The sequence below is a fragment of the Pinus tabuliformis genome, chromosome 2_1 (genome assembly GCF_031772625.1).
Source record: "Pinus tabuliformis cultivar Carrire ecotype Pingquan chromosome 2_1, CPIR1, whole genome shotgun sequence".
In the NCBI taxonomy this organism is placed as follows: Eukaryota; Viridiplantae; Streptophyta; class Pinopsida; order Pinales; family Pinaceae; genus Pinus; species Pinus tabuliformis.
The window spans coordinates 341,358,585-341,367,264 of record NC_142299.1 but is presented as its reverse complement, the minus strand read 5'-3'; the positions used below and the strand labels follow the sequence as shown (position 1 = coordinate 341,367,264).

At 33.2% G+C, this 8,680-nt stretch overlaps 1 long non-coding RNA gene and 1 pseudogene across 1 annotated transcript; both read right to left on the bottom strand.

Annotated features, from left to right (window-relative positions):
* Positions 1 to 468: 468 nt before the first annotated feature.
* LOC149200249 (uncharacterized) lies at positions 469 to 880 on the bottom strand. Its single transcript, XR_016253810.1, has 2 exons — positions 721 to 880; positions 469 to 605 (listed from the first exon to the last, which is right to left on the bottom strand). It is a non-coding gene; the product is annotated as an uncharacterized LOC149200249 (long non-coding RNA).
* A 618-nt stretch (positions 881 to 1,498) lies between these two features.
* LOC149200248 (putative pentatricopeptide repeat-containing protein At3g13770, mitochondrial pseudogene) lies at positions 1,499 to 4,238 on the bottom strand (annotated as a pseudogene).
* Between the last annotated feature and the right edge of the window lie 4,442 nt (positions 4,239 to 8,680).

The following is an 8,680-nucleotide window of genomic DNA, read 5'->3' as shown; positions in this document are numbered from 1 at the left end:
AGAGACATAACAGCAAATCTTGTCATAAATTAAACATGTCAAAGGGCAGCTTACATCGGAAAATAGTGTGAAAACCAAAACTATCTTCAAAATTCAGCTTCCTGCGTATAGTGGGTAAAGGTGACTGTCAAATTCCATCCCTACATACTTAATGTACAACCACCTCGAATCTTCCTAGGCTCCATTAGTATGAATAAATTTCTTTGTTCGCTGATGGACTCTGTTACTGGAATTACTTAGGAAAGTGCTGATCAAATATCCAGTGTAGACAGCTTGGTGAACCACATCAGTTTTGGGTTCTGCAATATTTTCATGTTTTTAAGTTAGAACTGTTTCAAGTTACTGGAAACAGCTCAGAGAACACCAGATCCATTTGGAGTAAATTTGCTAGAAATTGTAATTCCACCTTAATGATGAGAGATATTGATGAAAACTTTGACCATGAGACTTGATCCCTACAGGGTTTTGACCCATTTCAAGATGACCCAGATTGTTGGAATTTTGAACAAATGAGTAGATCAAGGCAGAACTTCGCCTAGCCAGATAAAATAAACCCACCAGAAAAGTTGAGTTCGTCCACTTATTAACTCATTCCAATCCGCTTCCTGTGACGGAAAACCAATCTTAAATAAAGAAATGGCAAGACAAAAATAAAATAGAAAGCACACATTGGAGTAAAATGATGTAAAATGCAGGAGAGTTTGGTGCATTCAGATTTACCAGTGCAGGCAGACAACACCTTGAAGAGATTGTCTAGCGTTCTTGGATGAAGAAACTGAGTTACTTCAGTAACCTGTGACAGATCACAATAATAAGAAAGAGTCTCATTACATGTAATTTCCAGATATCCTGAAGGCTGAAGCATACCAGATCTTTGCATTTACACATACATTGAAACCTTCTTGTTGTACAAAGCGTGGGAAGCCTGAGAGAGTTGCCTGAGAAAGGTTGTCTCATGAACCGTCCTAGCAATTGGTGTAGTAACAAGTCCACAATGGAGTAACTCAGCCTGTAAATTATCTACGGGTTGTTATAACATGAGAAACGGAAATTCAAGTTGTGTGAAGGCCGTGAGGTTTAACTATTTAAAAACAAATACTTAATTAGGATTTCAAAATTTTCAATCCCTTATATATCTCTTTTAGTGCTGTTGTATGTTTTATCAAATCTGTGCGATAAAGTGTTTGAAAGGCCATGTGACAAAGCTTAAATTGAGGTCACGTGTCCAAGGAGTTAACTGCTCATGTCATTCTGGAATGCCTAAGATCATATCTAGAATTTATTTTTTGGTATTTGAACAATTAAAAGATAGATAGCCAATTTGTGGACGTAAGTCAAAGTTGAGCCGCAGTTGGATTGGTTTGGTTAAGACAGTTAGATTGAATGGGGGCGGTCTTACTGTCAATGTAACATAAACCATTAACCTTGGTGCCAAATCTGAATATCTTCTCAGGGTAATCATTTTTCTTTGATCAGAGCAGCATAATTTTTTCTTCCGTTCGAGGGTGTTTTTTTATATAAATATATATTTAAAGAATTAAGGTATCGATTTCCGATTCCTATATTCAGGAGGGCTGCCACACCCACCCCGCAATCTTCTGCTGGTTTTGATACACACACGAACCTGATAAGTGCCCACCAATCATATAACCTTGCTAATGGAATCTGTCTGCTCAAAAAAGAAAATCCTTGACTTCAATTTGGATGTATCCCGCCTTTGTTTCCACCATACCTTCATCACCGACTACACATTCAGTGCCAGAACTATATCAACTCGCTTGACATCTTGGGCTCATTTTTTGGCAAAAGCTTTTAAGTTGCTGATGTGAGCTTATTCCGTTTTATGACATCCTTGCAGTGCACTTTCCTGATCAAATATAACCTTACCAAAACATTTCGATTGATAAAGTTAGGGGAGTATAAAGCTTAATATCAGTGGTTGCATTTTGTTGTCTCTACAACTTAAGATCTGCAGAAGAATAAGCCATCCAAGGTCTGCATAATTTTCCAGCAAATTCCAACTTCGAGAAGCCTGCAAACTAACAACTGATCGATGTGTTGCTGTACACCCATAGCATATATACCCAAGGAAAATATAGTGATACCCTCAGAATGCTAAACAAAATGAGCGAGTCTTAGTAAGTTTGAGAAATATATTTTGCAACGATCTTATTACCAGATTATTATTCGGGAGTTGGTCTCACCAATAATTCCTACAAGAGCAATTTCCATCTCTAAAGTGATGGAATCGGTTGGCATCCCTCACGATAATCTCCCGTTCAACAATCCTGGAGATAAATTTGATGGCATCATGACAGTCAGCACACACCCTAAGATTCTTTAGGACTCGAATTGATGTGCCTGGGGTTGTGCTAATTAGCCCAAACGCAAGTGCCAGCTTCTCACTGTGATGAACCACAAGCATCTCTTTCTGCTCTTCCTCCACATCATGAAGCACCAGATTTGTATGGGGTACATACCCTGCCTCCCTCATCTGTCCAAGCAACTTCTGCAACATTGCATAGATCTCTTCCTTTTGAGGATGTCCTCTGTCGCCTACAAAAAATGCATGCATTTTGTTCTTGACCTCAATCCAGCTACATCCAGGCTCCTTCCTCAAACCTTTTTGCTTCATCACATTCCTCACACGAGCTACATCCTCCCACCTACCATCTGCAGCATATGAATTGGACAATGCAATGTAGGTTGTTGCCACTTCTTGTTTCAATCCGAGAAGCTGATCTGCGGCGTGCTTTGCTAGCTCTGCGTTGCCATGAATTCTGCAGGCACTAAGCAACGCCGCCCACACAGCACCAACAGGCTTGCTGGGAATCTGCTTTATAAATATCTCCGCCTCTTTTAGGCACCCAGCACGGCCAAGAAGGTCAACCATGCAGGTGTAGTGCCGTTCATTCGGACTGATCCCATACATCCGAGTCATAGAACCAAAGTAATAGCAACCTTCAGTGACAAAGCCTGCATGACTACAAGCAGACAGAACCCCTAAAAAAGTGACGTCATTGGGTTTTATTCCAGCTAGTATCATTTCTTCAAAAAGTTCCAGGGCCTCCTTGCTTCTTCCATTATGTGCATATCCTCCTATCATTGCACTCCAAGAGACGACGTTCCGTTCAGAAATTTTGACAAACACATTGTGTGCATCCTCTATATCTCCACATTTAGTATACATATCAACTAGCGCGCTGGTGATCATACCATTGCACTCGAAACCCATTTGTATGACATGTCCATGTACCTGCTTACCTTGTCCCAAACCTGCTATTCGAGAGCAGGTGCTGAGAATCCCACTCAACGTAAAATGGTCCGGTTTCAATCCCTCGTGGAATTTTTGAGCAAACAATTCCAGTGCCTTTTCAGCATACCCATTTTCGGTATACCCTACAATCAGCGAAGTCCATGACACCACATCTCTTTTAGACATTCCGTCAAACACTTTACGTGCATCCTCTAAACTTCCACATTTGGCATACATATCCACTAGGGCGCTGCTAATCACGGCATTAGACTCCAACCCACCTCTCTTAATATCATCATGAACAGACTTCCCCTTTTCCAGATTTGAAAGAGCTGCACAGGCATTGATTACACTAGCCAGCGTGAAATCATTTGCACGGACGCCATCAGCAAGCATATTATCAAACAGTTCCAAGGCCTCTGCAGCATGGCCGTTTTGTACACATCCTGCGATTATTGCAGTCCAGGAGACCACATTTCGTTGAGGCATTTTATCAAACACTTGTCGTGCATCCTCAATACTTCGGCATTTGGCATACATGTTGAGTAGATGGTTACATACAAACCTATCTTCCCCGAATCTAGTTTTGATAATGTGGCTGTGAACATGCTTTCCCTCTGTTAGAGCTTCGGCTTTGGCACACCCTTGCAAAACAAAGCCATAAGCATTACAATTTTCCTCGAAGTCTGGTTCGTTGTTTAAAATATAAAGCATGGTTATGGCATCTTTCCACTGGCCCTCTTTACACAGTTTGTTTATCGTATTCACTGATAAGCTTCCATGACAATTCCTAATCAATCTGTTTGCCATACTGCAGCTCAATGCAATACCCAAGCATTAGTTTTCGCATTGTTTCAAAGGAAGACCAGAGACAAAAGGAAAATAAAAGACTATAAATTCACAAACTTATTTTGTGATGCATGGGAATCAAGTAGGTTGAAGAGAGCTGGAATGGACTTTGATTGCTTCAGTGCAATTTAATTTTGCCATATATTTTTCTTAAAATTACAATATTGTTAGTTTTAAAATTGTATATTTAACTGTATAAATAAATTATTTAGATTGAAAAAGTTTTGAGATATTTGATTTATATAAAGATTTATTAAAAACTTAAAAATGTTTAAATTTTACTATTATAAACGTATTAAACCTGGTTTCTCTCGAACCATTTTATTTCAATAAATGAGTTTTCATTCGAAACTTAAAAGGTTTATACTTTGTTATTATAAATATTTCAAATATTGTTTTTTCCACTCATCAATTTATATTTTATTTTACAAATTAGTTTAGATTTATTTTAATTATGAACTTACATAGATAGAAGGATTAATTTTTTTTTACTCTTAAAATTAAATATATATAGTTGTGTCTATGATACTTTTAAATAAGATATATATAGGTTGGGTCTATGATACTTTTAAATAATATATGTACATGAATTTTTCTCATGATATTCATATATATATATATAAGAATATTATGGATTGTCAAAATATAAGAAACCATGAATAGTAAATTGACTTATTTTATTTTAATTATTGAGAAAATTTTGGACAATAATCACATAATAATTGTTTTGTCCATGTATTTCAAACAATAGAGATAATATTTATTAATAAAAATATTTTTGAATGTTAAAATTGACCATAGAATAAAATATTTTTTTAAGAAATAATATTTTAATATTTTTTTAGGAAGTAATACTATTTTTTCTTAAATAATATTTTAATATAATATTAACAATAAGAATAAGAATGAGAATGAGAATATAAAAATAAAACTAAAATTGAACTAGTTTACTATAAAAATAATATTTTAATATAAAAACAAGTGAAAAACTAGCAATAAAAAATAAAACTAAACTAGTTATCTTTCCGTAAAAATAAAAATAAATAAATAAAATAAAAGTAAACAAATAAATTAAAAATAATACAAAATAAAATAAATAAATAAAAATAATTTTTAATAAAATAAAAATTAATTAATTAATTAATAATAAAATAATAATAGAAAAAAATAAAAAATAATTAAGAAGACATGGCAGGGACCCAACAACTCCAATAAAATAAATAAATAAAAATAACTTTTAATAAAATAAAAATTAATAATAATAATAATACAAAAAATAAAAAATAATTAAGAAGACATAGCAGGGACCAACAAGTGCTAATTTTCCACTCATCGTCTCTATTCATATTATTTGGTTTCTTTTTTAATTTCTATGGCTTCTTTAAACTTGTGGTGATGGAATGGCTAATTTTAGCAGCCATTGAGGCCTCTTCAATGCATATGTGATAATTAGTCTTTTCTGTCTCCCCATGTTTGATGTCCTCCCATGTTTGATACCAGGTGTGTGCTCATGAATCCTTTGATTTATTGAGTGGTAAGTCCACCTATGTAGGGAGTCCCACAATTTTTTATTTTTTATATAATATCATGGACAAAACTATGAGCTTTCGAAACCTAGAACTAAGAAATGTTTACATATACAACATCTCTACAATATTGGGCATATCTCAGTGCAATCAAATTAAAAAAAAAAAGGCCTATTTATAAGTTAATTATATCATAATATCCATTGCAAAATGGGTCCAATATCCATGGTTGTAAATTGACTATTTTATTTTTATTTTATATATATACTCTTATAAGAATATCATGGAAGAAAATATGGGTTTTTAAAACCTAAAAACAGGGAACCACTAAAGATAAATTGATTATTTTATCTCTATTTTATTTTAATTATTTATATATATATATATATATATATATATATATATATAATTTGACCTAGACAAGATGTTTACAGGATAAGACATTACAACATCTTGATTATTTTATCTCTATTTTATTTTAATTATTAATTTTATTACTTTATATAAATTGACCTAGACAAAATGTTTAGAGAACAGGACATTACAACATCATCTCTCTACATCTAGGCGCAATAAAATTAAAACAAAATATTTATAAAACATTTTCATTTTGAAATGAGTTATTATTTTATCTCTATTTTATTTTAATTATTAATTTTAATTTTTTATATAATTTGACCTAGACAGGGACATGACATTACAACATCTCTACCTCTCAATGCAATATTATTAAAACAAAATATTTATAAAACATTTTCATTTTGAAATGAGTTATGGTTTTTTGACACGTGGTATTGATAATAAACATGATATTGACCCATGTTGTCGTAACAATGCCTATTTACAAAGCCTATTTATAAATTAATAACATCCATTTTCATTTTGAAATGATTTATGGTTTTTTGACACGCAGTATTGATAATAAACATGATATTGACCCATGTTGTCGTAACAATGCCTATTTACAAAACCTATTTATAAATTAATAACATCCATAGCAAAATAGATCGAATATCCATGGTTATAACCTCTCGACCTAATGAGTTTTCCTAATTTCTATGTACTCTTGTCAACCAAGTACAAAAGATTCTTTATCAAGTTTCCATCCCAACTATCATAACAACAAAGAAAAAGATAGTAGAGTTTAGGCTTCTGTGATCCATATCAAGTTTACAAAGGATTTTTTGGCGAAGATCACATGAGACAAATGATGTCTCATGTGATCTTCACCGAAAAATCCTTTGTGAAAAAGAAAAAGATAATTAGGGAGCATGCATCTTCCCCTTTCTCACATATGTTCGAATGATAGAAATAATAAAATGAATGGAAAATATAATGAGAGATGTTATATGCATGAGATATATTATTTTCACAAGGATATAATAACTTTTACTTATACACACAAAATCAAAGATGCATTGGAAGTATGCAATGAAGCATAGGATAAAAAAGGGTAGTGTTTCTAAAGGACAATAACAATGTTGCAACAACCCCTTTTCCTCTTCTCCTCATGTGATATCATAGTTTTCTTATTGCTTCCTCACATAACAATTTTATGGATATTATATTATTATATATTTCTTTTATATTTATACTTTTACATAAACATAAGCATACCATGGAAAATATAGCTACCACATTGTAATCTCAATCCATTATTGGGACTTATACACATTCAATAGTTGAGCCTTAGCCTTAAGCTTCATATTAAGAATATTTAAAATGTATTTTTTTACAACACAAGATTAATATACTATTAGTCCACAGTGCTTGACTCCCATCACATAAACCACATCATAAAATAAAACATTACTTAATGAGCATAATTTAAAATTCAAAACATCACATAAACCACATCATAGAATAATACATAACTTAATAAAATTCTAATTCTAAAATAGGAAGTATAAAACATTTTTCTCCATTTCAGATGCTTTACTAGTTTCTCAATTTTCCATTTTGAAAATGAAATTGTAAATCTAATTCACATTCAACATTTAAAATTGATAGTAAATAAAAAGAATATAATGAAACAATATGCAAACTAGATTGATAGCAAAGTTCACCAAATTATGGAAATGTCTTCAAGCTCACTTAATCGATGGATCACTTCAATAATTTTTCTTCGAAGAGGGCTTCTCCTTTTACAAAAAAAAGGTTGAAAATTCATAACCAAGCCCACAACTTACTCTCCTTTACAAAGGGCTAATAAATTTAGAAGCAAATCTACAACTTGCTTACTCTCATTTACAAAGGGCTAATGAATTAACAAACAAGCCTACAATTTTCTTACTCTTCTTTACAAAGGGCCAACAATCCACAAACAAGGCTACAACTTGTTGGTTCTCCTTTAGAAAGGTCTAATGAATTCACAAGCAAGCCCACAATTTGTTGATTCTCCTTTACAAAAGGCTAATGAATTCACTGTGAAATTTTCTTGAAATTGCAGCAATTAGAAATTTATTCTTCTAACTGATTAATCATGCAGTTTATTTGCTACGACAAACAACAAATAAATCACAGTGCAATTCTCACAATAAAATTACGCTACGGAAAACTAGAATTGAGAAAATAGATGCACACACAATAAAAATGACAACAATATTTTGGACTAAAGTCCCCAGAAAAACTGAACTAGGAAAATCGATCGAGGAGATGAGGGTTTATTTGATTATATCCAACAACAAAATTTGAGTACAATAAATTTGGATGCCAATTTGGCAATCCTGCAACAAAATATTCCAACCAAAATATATAAATTTGTCTCACTCCACAACTGATATGGATCCAGAAACTGGCTCTACTGGGCCACTTGAAATACCCCTACGTGAGCCTCTGCGAAGTTCTTGCATAGGCCCTACTCGCACTCCTCCAAAACTTCTTGGAATCATATGTCCTAGCTGGCTCTACCTCTCGAAGTGACTCGCTTGGCCTTCTGAAATTTTTCCCGGCCATTAGCACCTGAATCACCATGTTCCTCAGTTGGATTGAACTGCCTCCTTCAGGATTTTGCGCAACCACTGCGTAACCTCTAACTGGAATAACTTGG